The sequence below is a fragment of the Gorilla gorilla genome, chromosome 1 (assembly GCF_029281585.2).
Source record: "Gorilla gorilla gorilla isolate KB3781 chromosome 1, NHGRI_mGorGor1-v2.1_pri, whole genome shotgun sequence".
NCBI lineage: Eukaryota > Metazoa > Chordata > Mammalia > Primates > Hominidae > Gorilla > Gorilla gorilla.
In genome coordinates this window covers 173,668,677-173,695,283 of record NC_073224.2, presented here as the reverse complement: position 1 = coordinate 173,695,283, position 26,607 = coordinate 173,668,677, and the positions used below count along the sequence as shown (strand labels likewise).

Below are 26,607 nucleotides of genomic sequence, written 5' to 3'. Positions count from 1 at the left end.
CCATCATCCATAAGCTAAAGCCTAAACTCCTTAACTCTGCTCTGATCTGAACAGTACTTCCACACTCCCTCATATTTAGTGGTCCTTTTCCTCTCTTTGTGCTCAAGTCACATTTTTCCATGTGGATAATGCCATTCTCAATGCTTTCTACTTAGTCCAATTCTACCCATCCTTTAAGGTAGATGTCTTCAAATACATAGAGGGGTCATATCAGAATAATCTGGGAAGCCTTTTGACAATAAACACAGTGCTCCTCTCCCACACTAAATTCTCGTAGACCCAGTGAGGAGAATGGGGAGAGCAGGGACATACAGTGTTGGAAAATGTCCCTCACCTTATTCAAGCAATTCTCACCTTCTTTTAAAACTACTGCTATAGGACATTACTAAAATCCACTTCCTCCAAGAAGCTCTCCCTGATCACATAAACCCATACTCAGCTTTTCTTTCTGTGGACCTCCTCAGTCCTCAGTGCTCACAAAATTCATTTTAACACCTAGAGTATTATTTGGCTATTTAAGCTTTTCCTGTGCCAGGCACTGTTATAGGTACTGGTGTACAGCAGTGAATATGACAGTGAATGCCCTTCTCTCAGAAGATGACACTCTAATTTCTTGAAGAGACAGACAAGTCCATGTGCCCAAAAGAGTGAAAAGATAATTTCAGGCAATGGAAACAAGATAATGGGATAAGGAGTGACTGGAAAGCAAAGCGTAAGGGATGGTTGGAGGGATAAGGAAGTGCTGTTTTAGATAAAGAGGCCAGGAAAAGCTTAAGAAATCTGTAATTGAGCTTAAAATCTAAATGCAAAAACCCAGACGAAAAGAACTGCAGGCAGAGGGAATAGCACAGTTTTATCTTTCCCTTCTCTGAAAATCCTATTGAACATAGAATGTTGGAGAAGCAAGACTCATAGAGATATTAAAAATAGTCTTCTTATTTAGGGTTGTTAGATAAAATATGGGATGCCTAGTTAAATTTGAATTTCAGATAAACAACAGGTAATTTTTTTAGTAGAAAGACTAATTGTAGTATAATAACTGAAAAAAAGTATTATCTGAAATTTAAATTTAACTGGGTGTCCGGTTTGTTTGTTTGTTTTGGGTTAAACCTGACAAGCCTACATTTTATTCATAGGAAAAAGGTGGACCAGGGTGATTTGTGTCTAATATCCTCCAGCTCCTTTAAAGCTGTACTGAAACAAAATCCGAATCTAAGCAGAAGCAATTTAATTTGGTGTTGCTATTTCAGAAGATCTTATATTGTTTTCTGATTGTCTCATTGGATAGTAATTTGTCTTCATGGTAACTCCTTAACAACAGATTCCCTATGACTCTTTAAAAATCATATACTAAGTTCAATATTAAGTAATTAATTTATTCTTTTATCCTTCTTCTATCACAAGCTAGTAATAATAGTACTTTCCTGAATAAAAGGTGACAGGCCTCCATTCTCGAGTATAGTAGGAGAAATTAGCAGACATAACTCATTTAAAATCAGCCTGGATCATGATAAACGGCCGCAGCAGAGGCACCCAATGGACTGGGTTTCTGAGTAGGGAGATCCAGCATGGGAATCAAGGAAGCCTGATGTAGGCCTTGATTAATGGCAAGAATTTCAATAAGGGATTATAGAAGACATCATCCAGGAAAAATAGATCAAAGACAATGTGCTGAAAATAACAGAACTTGTCTTGGTAACAAGTCCATCTCTGTGGTTGAAACAGAGAATAGCTAAAGGATAAGAGCATGAGATGTTAGACCTGGTTTTCACAAACCCTGTACAACAAATTAAGGGATTTTATTTGTTGTCTTTATTTGATACCTTTGAAAACTTGTGGACGTCTAAATATTTTTGAGCTAGCACTTGAGGTAAAAAGGGTCACAAATGAAGAAAAGCAATCTGATATGGTGTAAAAACATGGAGACCAGTAAGAGAGTGACTGCAGAAGTCCTAGTTATTCAAATGAAGACTCAACTCTAATTTATAATAAGACAAAAGGAAAGAGGGCACTGAATGCAATAGATATTTTTGAGATAGAAACTCTGGAGCCTGCCAACTGGTGGGTTGTAGAAGTTGAGAGAAATGGAGGAATTGAAGATAAAGCTGAGATTTTAAATTAACGTGACTGGGAGAAAGACGGTGCCATTCACAAAAGTATGGAAAACGTAGGGAGATTGGTAGATTGTAGGTGGAGAAGACTTAATCATTTTAAAATATTGCATTATAGAATGTATAGCTATAAAGAGCATCATGATAATGCCCAATCCCTTTGTTTCATGTAGAAGAAAATCCAGTGGGAGTAAGTAACTTGCCTGTGATCACTCAGTAAGTTAGTGAAATAGCCAGTTCTGGAAATCTGATGCCCTATTTTCCCTAAACAGTGTTTCATTCATAAGATGGGCTGTCTTATGATGAGTTTATAGAAGTAGAATAATTGTGTGGTGCTGTGCAGTGATCAGTTGGAAATACAGATGTGGCACTTTTGTAAAAGATCGGGGACAATGATTTGGGAGGCATCTAAATGAAAATAACATTTGAAGGTGTGAAAACAAATGTGGTAGCCGAAACAGATGTAGTTCATTTAAGTCAAATGTGACAGATGACAATGGGGACTAAGAAGAAGTCTCCACTGAATTTCACATTTAGAAGGCCATTGGGATGAGAGAGAAAGAGAGAGAGAGAGAGGGAGAGAGAGAGAGACAGAGACAGAGACAGTGCAGAGTGAGGAGCTGGTGCAGAAGTGGAAACAAAAATTTAAAATTATTTTTCTGGAAGCTGACAGTAAAATGAGAAAGAATATCATTGAAGCAGGGCCTAAAGAAAAGCTTTCAGGTTGTTGTTGGATAGGAGAAAAATAAATGCACATGTAGGTAGAAGCAATGAAAGCCATGGAGAGCAAGAGGGTAAAGATGTAAATCAGTGAGGATAGAACTGAAATTGGTGAGGTCCTGCAAGAAACTAGAGGAGACAGCGGAGCAGGAACCAGGAGGACACTGAAGCAGATGGTTAAAAGCGGAGATAGAGAAGCCTCCACAGCACAAAGTGGTGAAGTGGATGGAATTCAAATTGACCTTTATCTCATCAGTGAGGTAGAAAGTTGGGTTCTTGGTTAAAAGTTAGAGGATAGAAGTGGGAATGGGAATTTGTGAATAGTGGAAATGTCTTGACATAATGACTGTGGAGAATCAGTAGAGAGATGTAAACCCAGATTGAGGGCCTTGCTGAGGGTAGAGTAGTGCATTTGTGGTAGACCTAATCAATCTAGTTTCTATGCTGTTCAACTATGGAAGCAGAAGAGAAAATATGAACAATGGGAGATTTCCAGGAATTCTCAGGTGGTGGTGAGTACCGGTTTTTTTGTTGTTGCTGTTGTTATTGTTGTTTTTAAATTACTGTTGATGGAATTAATGTTAGGTAAAGAGTCAAGCAGACTGGGCAAATGTCTGCTTGCCATTTGCTGAATGAAGGAGTTAAGTTGAGGGCCAAGGTCAGGTTCCCAAGGGTGGTTTTATGCCAGGCTTTAGCTGCATGTTGCACACATTATTTTTTTATCCTTGTGATAATAGGAAAAATTAGATAAATCATAAACTTATGAGGTAACCATTACTACCCCAAATTTACAGATAGAGATCCTCAAACTAAGATTGAGTAAACTGTGTACAAAAAGACCCACAGGAGTAAATGGCAGAACTTTTTCAAACCCTGCCTTGCCGTTGCCTCCAGTAGCCATGAAGGAAATGCAAAATTGGGCAGATAAGGTAGCTGAGGTCAGATGAGGAATTTCAGAAATAGAGATGGAACACTTCCTAGTGATAAGCTCCAAAGTGAAGCAGTGGCGACAGAGGAAGAATCAAAATGCTGGTTATAGATGTCAAGGTGCAAGGAATTAGAGAGTTCATGGATTTTTTTCCGGAAACTTATTATTGAAGTATCATATGCAGAGAGAAAAGTGCACAAATCACAAGTGTAGAAATCAGTGATTTTTAATAAAATGAACATACCTATGTAACCACTACCCAGACCAAAAGAACAGATAACTGCCAATTCCATAGAAGGCCCCTGGAAGTCCCTCCTAGTCACTAAACCCCAAAGGTAATTACCATCTTGACATCTTGGCTTAATATCAAAGATTAGTGTTTGTCTCTTTGGAACTTTATATTAATGGAATCATACTATTTAATGTACTTTTTAATATCTGGGCATTTTTTGCTCCACATTTGTACTTACGAGATTCATTCCTGTTGTTTCATGCTACAGTTGTTCCAGTAGATTTAACCACTAATATAACCATGCAAATAGTTGCCACCTTTTCTAATGAGAAAAGAGTCGCATTATGTGAGGCCCATAAACAAAAGATTATGTATATTTTTATGCATTTTCATTGGATAGAAAGTGTGGGCAACTTGACAGATACATTTCTGACATACAGAGCTATGCTAACATTGCATTTAGATATAGTTACTAAAAAATTATAAGAAAGTTCTGCATGTTCTACTCTATAGTACTACAAACAGCCTTGTAATTAGAAAAAAGAAGGTTCAAAATTTAGTGCAATTTACACATACATTGTCGATTCAGGAAAGAGGCTAGGAGTCAATGAATGCACTGACATTTTGAAACAAACAAACAAAAAATCCTGTGTCTTTATGAGTGTTTGGAACTTCAGGATTCACCAAACTATTCTTAATTGTTTGGAAATGATGTACACTTAGTCCTGGAAGAAGATTTAAGGAAACACCACCTGCCTTTCAGTAGTATGTTTCTGGGAAGGCTCTATGTTAACCATTCTGCAATGCAAATATAAATAACTAGATACACTTTAAGACACAAGACGTAATGGTCTAAAAAATGATGTTCCAGAGCAGTTGGAAATGCAGACAAGTACATGGTTAATATCACAAATGGGTTTATAAAATCTCCAAGTTGCTCAACCTCCCTTGAGACTCAGTTTCTTCTTCTATAAAATAGAGATAATGCTCCATCTAGCTCTCTGGGTTTCTATGTGAATCAGATGACGTGGTATATAAGACAGTACTTTCCAAATTGTAAGACAAGAATATGGTATGATTCTTACTTGCGGTAAATCCTTTTCAGTTGCTCATTGCAGGTCAATGTGAAGGGGGAATACCCAGATACGTAGCACCACAGATTGCAGCAAAGTTTAGCCAGGTGATGAATAAGTTTGCCTTTGGAATAAGACAGTCTTGGATGGGAGTACAGGCTGTGCCACTCACTAGCGGCTGTGTAACTGGAGGCAAGTTATTAATCTCCTAGAGCCATAAATTTCATTTCTAGAATGGAGATCATAGCACTTGTTAGACTTACCTAGAGGAATAGGTAATTGTAAGAAATGCACCCCTCATGGCACCTTGTGCTCAGAATTATACCAATAAATAGTGTCGGTTACCATAATGCTATTATGATAATAGCAATAATAATAGTACGATGGCTTCAAGCAGCCACTTAGTGCTGTTGATGTACAAGGCAAACATTGACCTCCTGGGATAGTACCTGCCAGGCTCTCCCACTGTTTTGTTACTTCATTATTTAAGGGAATTTTTCCAGGCTGATGATAGCAGGCTTGGAACCTTGGTAGCTTACATCCTGTGGCCTCTGGGCACCTACAAAATTCAGGTGTCAAGGGAGCCTCATGTGGAAGGGCCTCTGATAGAGGAACTACTCTCCTCTTCTCTGCTCCCAGATTCTAAGGTAAGCCCTGTGCCTTTCTGTAATTTCTTGATGAGTTTTAGAATAATGGAACATAGGAGCAGAAAGAGACCTCTAGACATCATTTGATACAACACCCACATTTCATAGCAGAAGAACTAGGGCTCATAGAGGCTAAGGGGCTTTCTTTTAGAGTGAGCTGGTGATAAAGCCGGGACTAGAACTCAAATCTCCCAATACCCAGTTCAGAACACTTTCTTCTCTTCCCCGCTGACCTCAGGAGGTGGCTTCACCTCCACTCTCTCAATGCAAATGGAGGATTGTTATCTGCTTTAGATTTGGGCTTGAATCTTATTCTCCATGGAATCCTTTGGACAATGCTTTGCACATAATAGTTACTCAGAAAAAAAGTATCTTTAAGTGGAATTCAATTTCTAGGATACCCTCTTCTCATATTCAATTTTTAGAGCAGAAACCAACCTTAAATATCGTCTTTAAATGACCAAGTTCATTTCTCTGTGCTGCACATGTCCTACTTCCTAGGAACATTCTCCTCTAGTTGTCCTGGGCAGTCAAGCCATCTTTCCGTTGCTCTTAGACTGCCCCCACTGTACAGCTATGTGCTAATGCTTATGTCAAGATAGCACAATATAGTGGCTAACAGTATAAGACCTGAAGTCAAGAGAGAATGAGGTTCCTGGCTGACACTTACTAGATCTTTAATGACTCTAAACCTGTTTTCTTATCTGTAAAATGGGGAAGGTAATGCCTACTTTGTAAGGTGTTAACCATTAATAGTATGTAAAATCTTTAGTATAGTGCCTAGCCCATATTGAGTGCTCGATAAATGTATTAATATTAGATTGCATCACAATTTATACATTGATATGTCTGTCTCCCCTGTTGAACTGTTATCTTTGGGTATAGAACCTTGCCTTAGTTAATTTTGTATCCATGGGATCTTGAACGGTGTTGTCTGGTGAAGAATAAATAGTCAAGATTTGTAGGAGAGGGAGAAAGAGAAGGAAGGAAAGAAGGGAGGACCAGTTATGCGGTGCAGCTGAGCGCCAACCTAAAAAATTAAAGACCTGGGTTCAAGCTTCAGCTTTTCCATCTACTGGCTGTGGAGTTCTAGGCAGTTACTCAATGTCTGTGAAACACATTCTCTTTATCAGCGAAACAGGTTTGCTAATACTGACATCATCGCATTGCTATGAGGATAATTTGAGGCAATGTGAGACTGTTTGCATATTGAAATGTACTTTACAGATTTATACAAATCATCGTTGCTATGAGAAGACATGCCTTCACTGTCTCCCTTATTTTACCAGATAATCAGCCACTTTGCAGTGACTCCATCTATGGAGCAGAAAGCACCCCGTTAGGTGCTGTGAGGAGGCCTTTGCTTTCAATATGTTTACTATGCAGAAGGGAGGTTAGAATCCACAACCTCCACTCACAGCCATGGCAGGTAGCTTGAGAGAACTTCTGGGTGGGAGCCTTTGACCTCCACTGACCTACCTCTCCGAGTGCCCAGCAGCAGCAGTCTCTGAAGTGACCCCTAATATGGCATGCACATGCCAGGCCTGCTCAAGTTCATCTTTGGAATGCTGTCTCCTTTGTCAAATGTCACCAGCATCATTTTCTCATTTCCCTCATGACACACATTTTAAAGCAGCAAAGTGTATTCCCCATGATGTAAATGGTACAGTGGCAGAGAGTGGAGACAGAGGGTGCCCTAATGCCAGTGGAATAGAAAGTCAGGGCTGATTCCTGACCGCCACTTCTCCACTCTGAGCACCGCATATAGGGATCTGCTCTGAGACCTTTATCTTTACCTTCATGCAGAGCTTCTCCTTCCTTATGTATAAATCCCCAAATGTATAGGTCTGGGAACCTCTAGAGAAACACAGATAAAGAGAAATTCACCTCAGTGCCTCTTATTCTTCGTCAGGGATCTATAAATCTTTTTCAATAGTAAAAGCAGCTCCTTTTAAACACTCCCTGAAACCATTACCTGATTTCCTCACATCTAAATCCACATTTCTTTAACCTACTCTTTTCATCTAAATGAGAGCTTTAGGTGGATGTTGAGCCTCCATTCTTAATTCTGGAGGCTTGGGTTTCTCCAGAATGTTTAGAAGGTTTGGCTCACATGGGTGTTGGTATTAGTTTCCTATTACTGCAATAAATATTACACAAACTTAGTGGCTTAAAACAACACAAACCAAGGTTTTGGCAAGGCTGCGTTTCTTTCTAGGGACTCTAAGGGAACATCCATTTTCCTGTCTTTTCCAGCTTCTAGAGGTTGCATGCATTCCTTGGCTCCTGGCCCCCTTTCATTTTCAAAGGAAGCAATAGCTGGTCAGACCTTTCTCACCTTCCGTCACTGTGACACTAAATCTTCTGCTTCCCTCTTCAGCATTAAGAACACTTTCAGTTACATTGGGCCCCACTGGATAAGCCAGAAAAATCTCCTTATTTTCAGGTTACCTCATTAGCAAACTTAACTCCATCTGCTACCTTTTGCCATAGAACAGCACATGTTTACAGGTTGCAGGGATTAGGATGCAGACATCTTTAGGAGAGTGATTTCAGGATCTCAAAATTTCTCTATAGCAGGATCAACAAACTATAGCCCATGGGCCAGCCGCATGTTTTTGCAAATAAAGTGTTATTGGAACACAGCCATTTGTTTATGTATGATCTGTGATGGCCTTCGTGCTAAAATGGCAGAGTTGTTTGCAACAGAGACCGTACGGCCCACAAATCTAAAATATTTATTGTCTGGCTCTTTTGAAAAAGTTTACCTCTGCTCTGTAGCACTTTCTATGTCTTTGGTTCTGACTGTAACTCTTTAGAACATCACTCACAACCTTGTGGATATCTGCTTCATGTTTTAATTACAACCCCAACCCCACTTTTTAAATTCTAGCAGTGTTCTGCCTGCCTCTCCAGCAGTTCCTCCTCTATCATCAATTACCATAAAATTACTTATCCCTTGTAGTAACTCCAAGCACCATAGAGTGTTAAGTCTCTTTACTTTTTCCCTCTGCTTGAAATGCACTTACCTTCTTTCTCTATCTCTTGCCAGGCAAGCTCCTATTTATCCTTTAAAACTGTGCCAATGCATAACTTCTTCCAGGAAGCCTTCTCTAACATGCCCATCCAAGGAGAACTACTCTACTCTGAAATTACTTCTAGAATTCTAGAATAGAATTACTTCTACTCTCAAAACAGTCTTGCTGGACTGTAAGTGCCTCAGTGGCAGTGACTGAGTGATTTACCCTTCTTGTTGCCCCTGCACCTTGCTGGAGAAACTGGTTCTTTCCATTTCGTGGAGGGAATGGCTCTTTTCTTGAAGATTGACTTCCCTTCTCCTGGCCTCAGTCTCATCAAGTGTGAACCAAGGAGTTGGATTAAATACAGTCAGTCTCTAAGGTCCCTTCCAGATTCAATAATCCTTTCCATCCCGGAAGATTTGGCCTGGTTCCTTACAGATGCTGAGGAGAAATCTCCCGCATTAAGCTTGCGCCCTGCAGAGTTGGAAATCATCCAAAACATTTATCACTCATAGCTTTGCTTTGACTGTGTGGCAACTGGGAACTGAGGAAATGGGGGTAGAGTGACTGGAAGAGAACAAGGAGTTGCTGAGATAATTTGGGGGAGATTTCTTGTAAGTATTTGTCCCTGACCTTTCTTCAGGAACCAATGAGAAGGCAGCACAGTGGCCTGGAGAGTTGTAATCCTTCGCAGCAATCCATGCCTGGGGCTCCTCCACTTGTTATGGATGCACCCTAAATCCTTGTAACCACGTGGGAGTCAAGACAAACTCAATGTGGTCCAAATTAACATGTCTCCCCCTCCTCCCCTAACTCCCTCACATGTATCAGCATTTCTGCTCTTGTGTCCCACTCTAAGGCTTTGTGACAATTTTGGACACAATTGTCACCCTTTGTGATGATTTTGGAAACTCCTGTCTCCAGTCCTCCATATCCCATCCCTTAAACATATATTTTTTCCTTCCAAACATTGCTTAGAACTTAGCTCTTCTCTGTTATCCTATTGCTACCATCTATTCTAGCCTACATAGGTAATCCTGACGGTAGAATCTTCCCCAGGTTCCCAACTCTAGCTACTTCCCATTGAGAGCCATCTTACATCCTCCTGCCAGCATCATAGTTGCACATTCCCTCTCCCCTCATGCCTCACCCCTATTCAAGAACCTACAATAGCTCCATGCATTCCTGCATCAAATCCAAACTTCTTGGTCTCATTTCATAATCTGGCTCCACTGTTTTGTGATTTTTTTTGTTTTGTTTTGTTTTTTTGGAGATGGAATCTCACTCTTTTGCCCAGCCTGGAGTACAGTGGTGTGATCTCGGTTCACTGCAACCTCTGCCTCCCAGGTTCAAGCAATTCTCCTACCTCAGTCTACTGAGTAGCCAGGATTACAGGCACCCACCACTATGCCTAGCTAATTTTTGTATTTTTAGTAGAGACGGGGTTTCACCATATTAGCCAGGCTGGTTTCGAACTCCTGATCTCAGGTGATCTTTCCCTCTCAGCCTTCCAAAGTGCTGGGATTGCAGGCTTGAGCCACCGTGCTCAACCTCCACTGTGTTTTCATCACTCTATTCCGTGAAACCTATCTTGTCTCTGCTTCACATTTCATTTTGGCCGCCATGCCATTCCGCCTATGGTTACCGTTGCCTGGCTTGTAATTCAGCTTAATTCAGTGCATTTTCACAAACACTTATGAAGTACCTGCTCTGTCCAAAGCACAAGCACACCTTTGCTGCTCCCAGTCCTTCTCTGATGATCCAACTGCAGTCCATGGTTTGCCCTTGCTGTTTTCACTTTGTGTCTATGCACTCCTCCCCTCCTGGACACACATTCCTTGAGGACAATGACAACTGTGTCTTTCACTCTCGTACTTACTGGGACCTACTGTTAAGTCCAGGCTCCCAGGCCACCTTTACCCATACATCATTCTCTTCCCACTTGTTCTGTCATCTCTAAATTAATGATAACAAATCTATCTCACAAGGTTGTTTTGAGTATTAGAGATATTTTGTTCAGGGTTGACTCTCAGTTGATGGTTGCAATGATTAGCATTATTTTTATATCCATCCCCTTAGGGTCATTCAGTTTTTGTTGCACAAGCTCTTAAGCATTTGGAGTTAGAGAAAGTAAAATGTATTTTATTACTATTAAACATAGAAGTTATTTCTGTTCCTGAGTCTTGATTGGAAAATTCCACACTCAACCCCACGAATTACTGTAGGTTAATGCATCTAATTTCATCTGTTCATAAGGCAAATATTTATTTTATTTTTTATTTTTTTGGAGACAGAGTCTCACTCTGTCACCTAGGCTGGAGTGCAGTGGCACGATCTTGGCTCACTACAACCTCCGCCTCCTGGGTTCAAGCGATTCTCCTGCCTCAGCCTCCTGAGTAGCTGGGATTACAGGCACACGCCACCACGCCGCGCTAATTTTTGTATTTTTTTTTTTAATAGAGACGGGATTTCACCATGTTGGTCAGGCTGGTCTCGAATTCCTGACCTCATGATCTGCCTGCCTCGGCCTCACAAAGTGAAGGCAAGTATTTATTAAATGCTTGCTGTTTATCAAGCACTGTTCAGTCCTTACCATTAGCAACTTCAGTGGCCTTTTTTTTGAAGGTGAGTCATTCCCTCTTCCTCATCTCAGACCCAGCCCTCCCTACCTACGAGGAAGTGTAGTATGGGAACTGTGCAATTCAAAGTTTTCACTGAGGGCTTGGTTCTGAGCCTTGGCCACGTAAACCTCACTCACTCTCCACCCTCCTATGTTCTTCTGAGGCTGTGTCTGCTGGGTGCCAGCTAGAGCCTTCTGTCTGCTGGCTACCTAGCCTATTCAGTTTCAGAAAAATAATTTCTAATCCAAACTACAACTATTTGAAATCCAGTCAGAGTGTAGCAGTAATTCATTCATTCAATAAGTTCAATCAGTGAGTAAATTCAATTTAGTAAATGATTGCTAAATTAAAGCAATCATCCAGCAAGGCTGATTCAGCAATCTCAAAATGTCTGCTGTATGTTTCTGCAACAAACTTTGTAGTGTAATCTCTTCATTAAAAGATTAATATTCCCTTGTTTACTACTATTTCAAATAATACAAATTCACATAATTCAAGGAAATCTTCCAAACTAGATAACATGATATTATATGGTAAATGCCAGAAGAACCAGCAAAACAAAAAACAAAAACACCAAACCTTCACTAATAAGAAAACAACTTTTAAAAATTGCCTTAGGCATCTATAATCTAGATTATCCCAGTTTTAAGACTGTGCAGAATCTGTGTCTAGTTGTTATATGTGTGAAGCTGGCAACAAGAGGCCAAAATGTCAGAAGTGACATGCAAAACATTTACAGTCCTGTCTGTATGTGTGTGTTCAGGGGGAGATTGATTTAAGCCAATATTTTCTACCTAGCCTGCACATTTATGTTGGCAGGATTTCACTGGTAAATATTGGTCTAAACCAAACACTGAAATCTTTAATCACATTTAAACAGACATCGCATTATACTGCCTTAGACACTGCATTAGAAAGGAACCAACAGGGAAAGAGTAAGCACAGCTGATAGCTGCAATCTTTCAAGGGTAAAAAGGAAAAATCAGAATTCAGTAAAAGTCTTCAGAGGGAGAAATGCCAAGAAAACCATAGCTGAAATACAAAATTTTGTTTTTCTAAAGTCTGGAGCTGAGTTCAGTTAAGTGACGTAGTTTACAAACCAGGGGAAATTAGCGCCGGAACGGAAGTACTGCTAAATTAGGAGAAATTGGCCAAAGGAAAGTGAGCTAGCTGTGACATACACAGTGTTGGCTTCTTTCTCTCATTCTCAAACAATTCTTGTTTGCTACTGTGTGGAGTTGGGTTGCCATGAAACCTGAGGCCTAATTTTATATTTCATTGGAAGTTCTGAATCTGTCACATAAAGCAACTGTTTGTCTACCCACAGAGGCTGCAAAAATCATAACTGTTAATCTTTCCTAACACACACAGAAAACCCCAACCCAAAAAGAGTTGCTTGGCTTTCTTTGTTCAGTGTCTTCATTCACATCCAGGGGTTCTTACTGAATCATCCAGAACCCCATAAATCACCTCAAGAGCCTGTGAGTCTCCTACTAAAGTGTTCCTTCCTCCATCCCTCACCACCTCTGCTGCACCAAACCCTACCCCGCACACTTCAGACACAGCCCTAGACTGCTTAGATGCTTACTAAGAAAGTCTTTAGGAGGAATGGCTGTTTTATCTCTGAAATCTATGCTTATCCCTTCTTAATTAAACTGTCAGGCCCCACATTTTGGTGTAGATGATAAGATTTGAGAGAAGCAGGGATCTTGTTGGGATGAATGGTCAGTCCCACTGAAGGGTGCCTCAAAGAAAAACTGTTTTTTTTTTTTTATTTCTTTTCTTTATTATTATTTTTTTAAGTCAGGCCTAGTGCAGTGCCTCACACCTGTAATCCCAATACTGTGGGAGGCCAAGGTGGCAGGCTCACTTGAGCCCAGGAGTTCGAAACCGGCCTGAGCAACACAGCAAGACCCTCATCTCTACAGAAAATTAAAAAATCAGCCAGGCATGGCGGTAAGCACCTGTAGTCCCAGCTACTTTGGAGGCTGATGTAGGAGGATCACTTGGCCTAGGAGTTCGAGGCTGCAGTGAGCCGTGATCACGCCATTGTGCTCCAGCCTGGATGACAGAGTGAGATCCAGTCTCTAAAAAAATAAAATAAAATAAAATAATTTATCAGCTCTTAGGCAAGATTGAGGAGGTGGGACTCCCAGGAAAAAAAATGTTGAAAGACTCAGCGTGGTTATTGCCAAACCTGGCTGAGGATGGAAATCACCTGAAGCAATTCTAAAAAGAACAAATTCCCAGAACTCAGTCTGCCAAGACTGCTTTATAAATCTGGGGTTTAGCCTGGGAATCACCCCCAGGAGATTCAGATGCACCTCTTCTATAGACTGGTATAGTGATGAATATCAACTTTGAATTCAGTCTGGATTAGAAACCACGATCTGATATATACTTAGTGTTGTAACTTTGGGCAGATTATGTAACCTCTCTGAGCCTCAGTTTACTCATCTATAAAACAGGGATAATAACTATTTACTTGGGGTGTGGCAAAGATTAATTAAATATTATACATAGTCTCTCACACACTGCCTGACTTATGGTGGGTCAAAAATAAAGTTAAGCCAATCCAAATGTCTCCTTGAGACTCACCCAACTGAGATAGCCCCTAACGCATTCCTGATCACACTGGAGGCAAACTGCCTCAGTCTGAATCCACTAAGTCTGTGACTCTGGAAAGTTACTGAATATTAGCAAAAAATCATTATTTTTATTACCACCTCTTTTAAGACAAGCAATTATGGTGGAATGAATGCTGGCCTTTGAGTGTTCATGTCCTAGAATAGTGCTTCCCAATAGAAATATAATAAACACTCTACAGGTAATTTAAAATTTTCTAGTAAACACATAAAAAGAAACAGGTGTAATTAATTTTATTAACATATTTTACTTAATATATGCAAAATAGTTAACATGTAATCAAATATATGCATTTATTGAGCAATTTACATCATTTTTTCATACAAAGACTTTGAAATTCAGCATGTATGTTACACTTAACAGCACATCTGACCAGAGACTAGCCACATTTTAAGTACTCAGTAGCCACATGTGACTAGTAGCTACCATATTAATAGCACAGTGTAGACATTCCAGATTCTAAAGCAAGTCATGTCACCTTCATGAGCCTCAATAATCTCATTTGTAAAAATGGAGATAACTTTAATGGCTTTGTTTGCAGAAGAAAATCAGTAAACTTGAAAGCGCATGTCAACTGGTAAAGACTGTATGTAACAGGTTTTCTGGTCTTTACAACGCTTGGACTACAAAATACAATGCGATTTTCATAAAGTGATGTATCCAAGGTCGTGTGTGATCTGAGACATCACTCAGGATAGCATCAGGCAGAGACACTCTTCTCTAGGCAGATGAAAGAGATTTTAGCTAGTAGTGTTTCAAGAGGTTGGAAATTTCCTAGTCCTCTTCCCCTCCTCACCCAGCACCTTCACTCTCAACAGCAAACACATTTGCTTCTACTCTTCACTGACTCTTGAAATTCCTTCGACCACTTTCACTCTACAAATAAAGATAAAATTGAGGGATAAATAACCCTTGTGTTCCCTCTGATAACATCTTAATTTGAGGTCTCCTTACTTAAGCTCCTATCTTTTTCTACAAATGATATTCTCTGATATTAATAATTTACCAAGTGCTTATTCTCTGCATTCTTATAATTTTTATAAAATTCTGCTACCAGAGCAATAGCTCGTCTTCTTAAAGATTGTATTGTATATATCAAGAGCACTGAACTTGGAGTCAGCAAGCCTAGATTCAAGTTTCCAGGTTCTACATTTTCTAGTTATGGGATTTGAGGTGAAGCCTGTAATGACGAGAAGACATGAAAATTCCCTGAGCTTCATCAGGCTTTTCCTCTATAAAATAAAGACAATAATACCTCTCTCAAAAGGTAGATGAGGATTAAAAGAGATAATGCATAAGAAAGTGGTCTATAACTGCAAAGAATTAGACAACTATAAAATGGTATTTAGGGATTTATAAGCCATTTTGTGCATGCTATTCTTCCATTGAGCAGTTTCCAATGGTTCCTTATTGCCTGCCAAATAAAGTCAGATTCCTTAATCTAACATTAAAAACCTCTCCAAAATTTGGCCCTGACCACACTGCTTTTGGAATTTTATCCTACTCAACCCACTTACTCAAATCAAATGTTCTAACCAACTAGAACTCTCATATTTGTCCTCCCCAAATAACACTGAATGGTGTGACCTATTTCTAATTTGGTATATTTCTTAATGCTGTCCATTGCCTTACCTGATTTTCCAACCTCTCAAACTTCCACCCATTCTTCTTTACCAGGCCTCCACATCTCTCATGATCTCCTTTTCCCTCATGTCCTTGAACTCTATCTCTGCAGCCTCTGAACTTTGCTTGTGTCTTTCTTATGACAGCTATAAAAACCTACGTGGGATTCTAGTAACTCTTGGTACACAGACTTGCAACAAGATGCCTGAATGTGGGTACTCAGTGAGAGTTAAATAACCAAATCTGCAAGTGATTTTGCAGGAGTACTATTGAGAGGCAAAATGTTTCCCATATAAAAACTAGCCAGCCTAGAAATCTAATCAACACATGAATGCAAAAGAAAGATAGAGCTGATTAGCTGTGGTAACACTGAATAAATCAGTAAAAAGAAGGTGATTTGTTTGGAGACTAGCAAAAAAATAACAAAGGACAAGTATTGGACATTGTGTCTTTGATACTGTTCAGTAGCAAAGGCCCCTTTCTTTTTGGTAATGCATAGCCCATCTGTTGATATGTTGGGCATGTCTACCTTTCAACTAATATTTTCTGAGCTTCTACTAGGTAATAGATGCTTGATGCACAAAAGACTAACTCAAAAAGATAGATTCTCTACCCTCAAGAAGGTTAGAATCTAATAGATGAGAAAAACCAAGAGAAATATTTGTAATGAAATATGGTCATTTGGAAATAGAGGTTTGCATATGGTATTGTGAGATCTTAGAGGAAGGAGGCTTAATCCAACCTCAGAATATTTAGAAAACTTTGTAGAGGAGATGACACTAGGCTGCATCCTAAAAGATAAGGAAGAGCTAGCCAGGTGAACAAAGTTGGGAAAGGCATTTTAGGCAGATAGAAATGCTTGAGCAGAAACAACTATTATACAATCTATCTCAGCAAGGGAGCTGAGTATATCAGGCTTGAGGAAAGGAGCCATTTAAACCATCCAACTAATTCTCCTGCTCTGATTTCATGCTTACCAAGCCATCTTATGATTAGAATTTGGCCTCCCACATAGGGAAACATGTGATTACCAGAAGACATAAAAAGCTTTTTATAAATTATTGTTCTCTATTAATTCATTGGACTCTGATTTGCCATTGGGGTCTTGTGAGTTGAACTAGTATAAACTGAATGAACTCAAAATACACTAACAAAATTACATTTCTGGACCTGAAAGGCTGAAGTGACTTGAATTTTGGTCATCAACCAAATTCCACCACCTTAGAGGCCATGTGGTTCTAACTTATGAATGTTTCAAATCCATTTACCTCTCTTCATCTCCATTGCTATTACATGGTTGTAGCTATCATCATCTCCAGCATAGACTACTGTAATAAAGAAATCATAATGCCATCTTAGTCCATTCTTGCTGCTATAACAAAATATCTGAGATTAGGTAATTTTCAAAGAGGAGAAATTTATTTCTCACAGTTCTGGAAGCTGGGAAGTACAAAATCAAGGCATTGGCAGGTTCAATGTCTGAGGAGAACTGCACTCTCTGCTTCAAGATGGCCCCTTGTTTATGTGAAGGACCTCTTCAAGGAGAACTACAGACCACTGCTCAAAGAAATAAAAGAGGACACAAACAAATGGAAGAACATTCTACGCTCATGGATAGGAAGAATCAATATCGTGAACATGGCCATACTGCCCAAGGTAATTTATAGATTCAGTGCTATTCCCATCAAGCTACCACTGAATTTCTTCACAGAATTGGAAAAAACTACTTTAAACCTCATATGGAACCAAAAAAGAGCCCTCATGGCCAAGACAATCCTAAGCCAAAAGAACAAAGCTGGAGGCGTTACGCTACCTGACTTCAAACTATACTACAAGGCTACAGTAACCAAAACAACATGGTACTGGTACCAGAACACAGATATAGACCACTTGAACAGAACAGAGGCCTCAGAAATAACACCACATATCTACAACCTCTGATCTTTGACAAACTTGACAAAAACAAGCAATGGGGTAATGATTCCCTATTTAATAAACGGTGCTGGAAAAACTGGCTAGCCATAAGTAGAAAGCTGAAACTGGATCCCTTCCTTATACCGTATACAAAAATTAACTCAAGATGGATTAAAGACTTAAATGTAAGATCTAACACCATAAAAACCCTAGAAGAAAACCTAGGCATTCAGGACATAGGCATGGGCAAAGACTTCATGACTAAAACACCAAAAGCAATGGCAACAAAAGCCAAAATAGACAAATGGGATCTAATTAAACTAAAGAGCTTCTGCACAGCAAAAGAAACTATCATCACAGTGAACAGGCAACCTACAGATTGGGAGAAAATCTTTGCACTCTACCCATCTGACAAAGGGCTAATATCCAGAATCTACAAAGAACTTAAACAAATTTACAAGAAAAAAACAACCCCATCAAAAAATGGGCAAAGGATATGAACAGACATTTCTCAAAAGAAGACATTGATGCAGCCAACAGACATGAATAAATGCTCATCATCCCTGGTCATCAGAGAATGCAAATCAAAACCACAATGAGATACCATCTCACGCCAGTTAGAATGGCGATCATTAAAAATCAGGAAACAACACATGCTGGAGAGGATGTGGAGAAATAGGAACGCAAAAAATTCCTGTGTTGAAACCAGTAGGTTTCAACACAGGAATTTTGGGGGACACATTTAGATCATAACAAATGCTACCAGCAACTAGGATGGATAATTAACTAGGTTACTAGGTAATGTTTTATGTGTTTTGGTATGGTTTACCTTATTTAATCTTCATAACTATCACACAAGATATGCTTACCCCCGTTTTAGAGATGAGGAAATTAAGGCTTAGAGAAATTGAGTAACTCAAATGGCAAAGCCAGATATCAAACTCGTGTATGTCTTCCTGTAGATATGGGGCTCTTGAATACTATTTAGCTAACCTCATATTTCTAGTCTCTAGATTTCATTCTTGCCTTCAAGTTCATTCTCCAAATTGCAGCCAGAGGGATCTTTTTAAAATGCAAATTTGGCTGGGCCACTCCTTTGAAAGAGCTCCACCAAGTTTTCCAGTTGCTTCCAGAATAAAATACAAGATCTTTGCATGGCCTTCCATGGCTGTGTATAACTTGATCTAGCTTCTCCTATCAGTCTTTCCCTGTCTGCGTTCCTGAGCATACTCTGATGTTCCCCTTGCCTGGAATACTTTCCTCTCCCTTGACACTTAATTCTTATTCCTCAAAATCTCATACCTTTCCAAGGCAGGCCTTCCTTCACATCCCACTTTTCAGATTTTGGGTCCCTGGTTATCCCTATTATAAATGTTTATAGCATTCTACACTTCTTAGTATCTCTGTTCCAAGTTGTACTAAGTTTTTGCATAATTATTTTTCTATTCCTCTTAGGATATAGGCTTCAAGTAAGCAAAACCTAATATTCACCACTATACCCTTAGAGTTTCATGATGTGCCTACAACATAATAGGCACTCAAAAATTTTACTCATTAATTATTTATCGTATCATATTCAATAAATAATAGCCAACATTCATCTGGTACTTGTAATGTACCATGCACTGTCCTAAGCACTTTACATTTATTTATTTGTTAACCAAATGCTACAGACCATTAAAATAAATACTATTATTATTCTCATTACACAGATGAGGAAACTGGGGCATAGAGAAGTAACATTTTATGTAACAAAGTTTTATAACAGTAAGTGGTGGTACTGGAATATGAACCAAGGCAGTCTAACTCCAGAGACCAAGCTTTTAATCACTGCTCTATATCCTTCATAAATCTTTTGTCAATATATTTACTTTGTTAGAAAAATAATTGGACAGCAGCTTGCCTCTATCCCTATCACTTTCTTGTGTCATTGGTCTTCAATACCAATACAGGTAGATAATTAAGTTCTTTGAACATCCCTTCACATTGGTGGTACATGTTTTAGCTGGATGAGAACAGATTCTCATTAGCATGTAAATGCCAAAGGCAGAGTTCTGGAGAGCAGGTTTTCCTAAGGGTAAGGACATTAAAAGAGTGGGAGGTAGACCAAAAGGAAACAGTGCTATGAGGCTGGCACATCAAAGACATAGTTTTGCCTTGTCTAAGCCTATCTCTGTAAAAGAAAGAGAAACTTAGACCATTTATTTATAACAGGCCCAGTGGCTTAGCAAAAAAGTTATGGAATTTAGAATCAATATGTCAATCAATATAATTAAAATGTCTCCTTCATTCTCCCTCCTTTTCCCATCTTCCCCTCTCAATCTCTCTGTCCTTCTTCTTTGCCTCCCTCCCTCCCAGCTGCATCATATCACTTTGAGCAAATTGTTAAATGCATCCAAGCCTCAATTTTCTCACATTCATAATGGAAAATGTATGTCATAATGGAAAATGTATGTCATAATGATAATAATTTCTCTCTTGGGGTTATTTTTCAAGGAAAAAAATGAGATATGCCAGTGAAAGTGCTTGGTAAACTGTCAAGTTATATATATAAGAGCCAGTTGTGATTAGAATTTTTGTTTTACGTGTAGTCTTAGAGGAATTTGCTAAAGAGATCGGCATCAAAATGACCTACTTTTCACTGTTATTTCCCTTAAGGGCAGTGAGCCTCTTCTTTTATGAATCCACCCAGAGTGAAATCCCTGTCATATGCAATTGCAAAGTTCCATATCTATAAAGCCATGCTAACAAAGTTCTGCCTAAAGAAAGGCTATATAGGCTTGCAAACTTTGGTCTTGGAAGAATTGCATTGCAGTGTGTACATGTTCTCCTGTTCTTATGATTTGTTCCATAGATATTTTACCCAAGGTTAAAATAACATGCCCTCTTGAAATGTTGCACTCTAACCTCAGTGTGCTTCATTTACCAAATATTATATATTTGGACATCATAACTCATGATGAAGAAAAATTATACCTAACTCTAAGGGAAAAAATCACAACCAAGATTGCCAAATAAATAGATAAATAGGCCAGTAGCCTCAACCTAACACCTTTGCATAAAGAGATGCCAATTCCTATATGTATGAAACTATTTTACATTTTATCAAGTACTTATTGCACTATGGGAAGGAACCGAAGAATGGAGTAAGTATGCTAACTTAAAGGCATGTAGAGCCATAGGAGCAACCCAAACATAAGACATCTACAGGGCTAGAAGCTTGTGAATGAAGCTAAAAGTAAAGCTGAATGTAAAGAATCCAATTAATACACACTTCTCATTTACAAAGATCAGAAGATTACGGGAGGAAGCTGAGAAGGCGCCTAGCTTCACAGACTTACTATTTATAGAAGGAAAAGGGATTTCCAATATAATCATTTGCTGCAATGGACAATACCACTCCTGAAGTGTATTGTTCATTGCTGTAATCCAGCACCCACCCAGCAGCAGGCTTGGCACATAGTAGATGCTCAGTGTACTTTTGCTGAATGAATGAACAAACAACTTCCCTATACAATTCTCCACGTCTGAAAGGCCACTGACCTGGTATGTCAGTTAGAATTTTGTGAAAAAACGATCCATCAGGTCAGCTCTATATTTTAGAAGTGGAAACCAACAATCTCTAACTTAAGACAAATGTCAAGAATGCATTTTTCTGAAGTCCTACAGTAGGAAGGACGCTTTAGGATTTCATGGCCAACCTTACAATGCTTCCTTTCCCATGGCCAAAGCAAAAACTCTGTCAATGACTCAGCTGTCAAGTACATGTCAATATATCATCAGGAAAGTGACCCAGGACCAGAGAAGTGGTGGGAAGGAGGGGAGAAGTTCCTGACATGTGCCAGATGCTGTATCAAAGGCTTGGCGTATACTGATTCACTTAATTCTCACAGCTAGTTTAAACTATCTTCCTGTTTTACAGGTGAGGAAATGGAAGCACAGTGGGCTACTTTTCTTGTCTAAGGGCACACTGCTATTAAATGGCACAGTTATGATTTATAAACAGCTGGGGCAGACTCTACTGTGTTCCACTGAATTTTGAGTTAGTAGGAGCATCCTGGTCTATGTCACATTAAAACCAACATTTGTCATTGTTTTTTAGCTATGTAAGATTTACTCAAACTCTGTTGATACCCATTGTTATAGCTAAACAAAAGGAAAGGAAATGTTTTTTAGAAATTCTGCTCTTGTTTTTTTAAACTGGGCTTCCCCTAGATGGGACTATCTGTTGAAAGCCTACATGGACAACCAGAAAGACAGCAAAGTGCACAAATCACAAGTTTAGAAATCAGTGAGTTCTTATAAAGTGAACATACCTACGTAACCAGTTCCCAGACCAAGAAATAGATCATTGCCAACCCTATAGAAAGCCCTTCAAGTCCCTCCTGGTCACTAAGCCCACAAGGTAGCCAATATCTTGACTTCTATTACTATAGATTAGTTTTTGCCTCTTTGGAACTTTATGGAATTTGACCCATACTATTTTTTCATATACATTTTAATATTTGGTTTCCTTTGTTCCACATTTATGTTTATGATATTCATTCCTGTTGCTGCATGTGGCAATTGGTCCAATTGATTTAGCCACTAGAATAACTTTGCAAATAGTTACCACCTTCTCTAATAGAAAGGGAGTCCAATTATGTGAGGCCCATAAAGGTTATGTACAGCTCTTTTCTGTGTGCTTTCTGTGGATAGAAAGTGTGGGTGACTTGACAGATAAGTTTCTGATATATAGAGATATGTTGGAATATCATTTAGATATAATTTGTAGGAAATTTATATTTGGGTAATATTGTGATGCTTTCAATTGCTAATCATGTGTAATTGGGGGCAGAGCATTTTTTCCTCTCAGCCTCAGTTTTCTCAACTGTATTACAAGCCATGAGACTTAAGGTTTCAAAGTTAAATGATGCCAGATACATAAAGGGCCCCTGTGCCTACTTTTCCAAGAGATCAGTGTAGTCATAAGATTACACTTCCCTGCACGGATTGCAGGGCCAGCTTTTAGGGCACCTGAGGTCTTTCACCAGTGGGGCCACTGATTTCATAACTGCTAAAATGTGTCCCCATGTTTTCTAACTATGAGCAACTAGCTATTTGTGGCCAGGCAGAGGTTTCTAATTACCCTTTCCTGTCACTCTTCTCTGGATTTCTCCCTCTTCCCAACAGGACTCTGCTAACTCACAAACCCATTTCTACTAGATTTGCATTTAAAAAGCTGGGGAAGTTGCTCTATGAACCTAAGTATTAGATTAACTGAAAAATCATTGAAACAGAAAAAAAATGAAAAGATCATTGACTGAAAATAAGAATGTTGCTCAGCAGTTTGTACAATGTGATCCTATTTATGTTATATACATATGTATGTTTACATAGACACACAAACACATACATGACATGCACAAAGGAGTCAACAATGGTGATCTCTGACTGCTAAAAATGTGAGATTTTTTATCATTTGAATTTTTGGCTTCTCTGCAATTTTCTATTTTTCTAAATGTGCCTATATCCCATCTGTAACAATAAATGAGATATTTGCAAAATATATATAATACTAAAAGGTTTACAGTCCATTTTTGTGTTTATTCTCTGATTCTACCTTTCCCATGAGAATAGGATATTTTTCTTATCCTCATTTTAGAGATAAATAAATTTAGTCTTCGAGAACATAGGTAATTTACCCAAGGTAACCCACTGAAGCAAGATGCAGGACAAGAACCATACCAGGTCTTCTGAGTAAATATTGCACAGCTTCCCTGTGCATTAGGTAGATCAGAAAAGGGAAGTGGAGACTTGAGAAATGACAACATTTAGGAAAGCAGTTATGCAATTTTAAATGGAAGAGATCCGAGGGTAAGATGCAACTTTAAATGCAGCATTTTCAGGAATACGTGCATCTTTCAGTGCTAAACTGAATCCTCTATTTCATAGACCAAGATATAGTCTTGCTAGGAATCTGGAGGGAACTATTTGTTCTAATAATTTAACCTCTGATTTCTTAGTTTATGCCTTAAGGTAAATAAGATAATCATCCTACTTCCGTATCTATCACACAAAGATGTTGCAAAGATTAATGAATAGTGTGCTGGGAGCTCCTTTGAGAAAAGAGCTATTTGAATGCCATATATCATTAGCAGATTAATATTTTAATTATTTACTAAATTTCTCTTCCTGTTTCTCAGAGTCAAATGCAATACCCAGCAAACTTATAGAAGGAAGAAAATCTTTCTGTGCCACTCTTGTTGGAGTGAAAGAGGGAAAGAAGAGAGTAAGAGAAGGGAGGTTGGTTCTCCCTACTTCTTCCCTCTGGAAGTTTTTGAAAGCGAAGTTCAACTGCATGACTATACATGGTCCCATGACCTACTCTTACTGCCTCTGAGATTTGCTTCTGTGGTGTTAAACATTGTTTCTTTTCAGGGCCATCTTATGTAAGACAGGAATAGAGCCAGTTTCATGGGCATGTAACCTGTTGGGTTGCACAGGGCCCTATGCTCAGAAGGGCTCCATATTTGCCATCTTAAAACTTGTAATAATACTATCTTTGAACTTGTGTTTTATAAATGATGTCTGATGGGACAATGGAGTATGTGCCAGTGGCTTGGAGCCTTGGCTCATGCACTTCCTCACTTCCTGTCACCTGCCTGTCTCCCTGGACAAGATCCTAACCATCCTCTCCTCTGCTCGCTGGTGCCCTAGGAATCGTCCAGCTTCCTTTTTCCCACCTGCACTTGTGACCACTGCTGCCCTCCATCCCCAGTCAGGGTATAGGCACAGGGAGGGTCTGAGTTAGCCACATGTGCTTTGTAGCCTCAGGTGGGACATGGTAGCAGCTGTCTTTGCCCTGGGCTGGCATGGCTGTGGTAGACAGAGGCCAGGTCTTGATGGGGATGAGCCTCTTGTCCACCCCTGTTTCAGGTACCCAGCATGTCCCCGCTAAGAGGTTGCAGTACCCTTAGCAGTATGCTAAGATCCAAGGGGTTGTCTGCTGTGGATAGGGGCTTGGGGACCATGAGAAGGGAGAAATACCTAATTCGACTTCCCCAGCTCTTGTGCCTTATGGGGGCACAGCTTGTCAGTCTGGCAGCTATCAGGAAGGAGTAGCCAGCTGCTGGTGAGCTATGTGTGTGCCCTTAGTCATAAGAGGCAGGGCCTTCAGGTTGCTGTGAGGGTCTGCACTCACCTCAAGGTATCCCAGTGCCTGAAATAATACAATATTTAAACACACCAAACCATTAATTGTGACAAGTGTACCATAATAATGTAAGACATTAACAATGGGGAAATTAGGATGTGGGATATGTGGGAAGCCCCTGTGTTATCTTTGCAATTTTTCCGTCAGTCTGAAAGCATTTTAAAATAAAAAGTATATGAAGAAAAAACCACCATGACAAGTTGAAAGAGAGAATGCAGAAGAAAGGAAAAAACTTTATATTTTAGTATCTTTTATAGCAATTTTACTGCTTTTTCAACAAGGGGCCCTGCACTTTCATTTTGTACTGGGCCTTTCAAATTATGCAGCTGATTCTTACTGTAAAATCCCTTATTGAATGTGCAATTCAGCTATCTCTCTTTCTTTTCTTCCTCACACTCTTTTCTACCCTTCAATGCCAGGCCTTAGGATTTCTCCAATTGCCATCAGTAATTCTCCTATGCATCTATCACCTACTAAGAACTGGCTACCATCCTAGGCACTTCATATACTTTATCTTATTTAATCCCTTTATAACTTTATGAGATAAATATTTTATCCTTCTTCTACAGATGTATGAAATTGAGGTCTAGGACCACACAGTAAGTGGTGGAAGAGAAAGTCAATATTCATGATTCTCACTCCAAATCTGGTGCTTTTTTTCACAGTGCTACAGACGGACCATTCAGCCTTCAGGTGCCAGGTATTTGTAGGATGCTTAGGCAATTTGGTTTCCATTCCTCCAATTATTTACTGAGTATCTCCTAGGTGCTAAAACTACAAAGTTATATCAGGGAGGCCAGTCCTGCACTGCTCTGGTCATTTTCTTTGATAGCATTCATAGGTAGCAGGTGTTTGATATCCCCCTATTTAGTACACTCTAACCTCTGTGCCCATGGCTTAGTTACCATGATAGGAAGACTATAAAGTGGACACAAAGTCTTGACTGTGGGTTAAGAATTTGGAAAGTGATACTCTAGCCTAACTAACATTGCTTCAAAATGTATTAATTTTTACTTAAACATTTTGATGGCTGATCTGAAGAAGAGAGGACAATGGAGCAAGGTCTCTTCATATCCATTACCTGTTCACCCACATCTCACGTTGTACCAACTCTAGAAGTACCTGAGTGCTTGTTCCATGCAGTAGACAATGAATGAGCTCACTGGTGTATCTTTGAAGAGTCCTTCTCTTTTTTAGTACTTCTGCGGGTATAATTACTGTATGTATTTCTTTGGTCAAGCTTGAATAGAAATCAGATCCCTTTTTTCCTCTGCATGAAGGAGAAATGTGATGTATCATCTTGCAGTCGTTTTGCATATCAGCGGATTCAAAAGGCTAGGAGCAAGCTACTTTCTCCCCACCATCCTGGTGAATGTCTGATATTAGTTACAGAGAACCACAGGTTGTGATGTGGAAGACATGAAGGTAGTAAATCCCCAGCAGCTGGGAAGTGCTTGGACTTTTTCCTTTATTAGAGGCAGGGAATGAGAATGGGAGGGTTCTGTCTCTTCAGAAAAGGCTTCCTTGGAAGAAGTGCTCTTCTGGAAGCAAACAGAGGAGGAAAGGGGTTGTTTCGGACACACTAGAGAGTAAGTCAGAGAATCTTCGTGTTGAGGCAGCATTGCAAAATTGAAGAGGAAGAAAGGAAGGAAGGTATGTGTAAGTCTGGCTTGAAATGAGTTTTATTAAAAACACCTCAATTCTTGTCTGCACATTTTTGAAGAGTGTAAAAAAAAAATGGAGGAAGTTACCTCCAGTGGTTTTGTGGCTTTTTAAGCATGACATACAGGATATTGAATTTAACCCCTGTTTATCCTGAAGTGTATGAATATTTCGGGGATAAACAAAGCAACTATTCTTTGAAATATGCGTCTGTG

General features: G+C 39.3%; 1 protein-coding gene across 2 annotated transcripts in view; it reads left to right on the top strand.

Moving 5' to 3' along the window:
* The window catches only part of PDE4B (phosphodiesterase 4B), a 582,824-nt gene that overhangs the window by 513,143 nt on the left and 43,074 nt on the right, over positions 1-26,607 (top strand). The gene's annotated exons all lie outside the window — the stretch shown is intronic.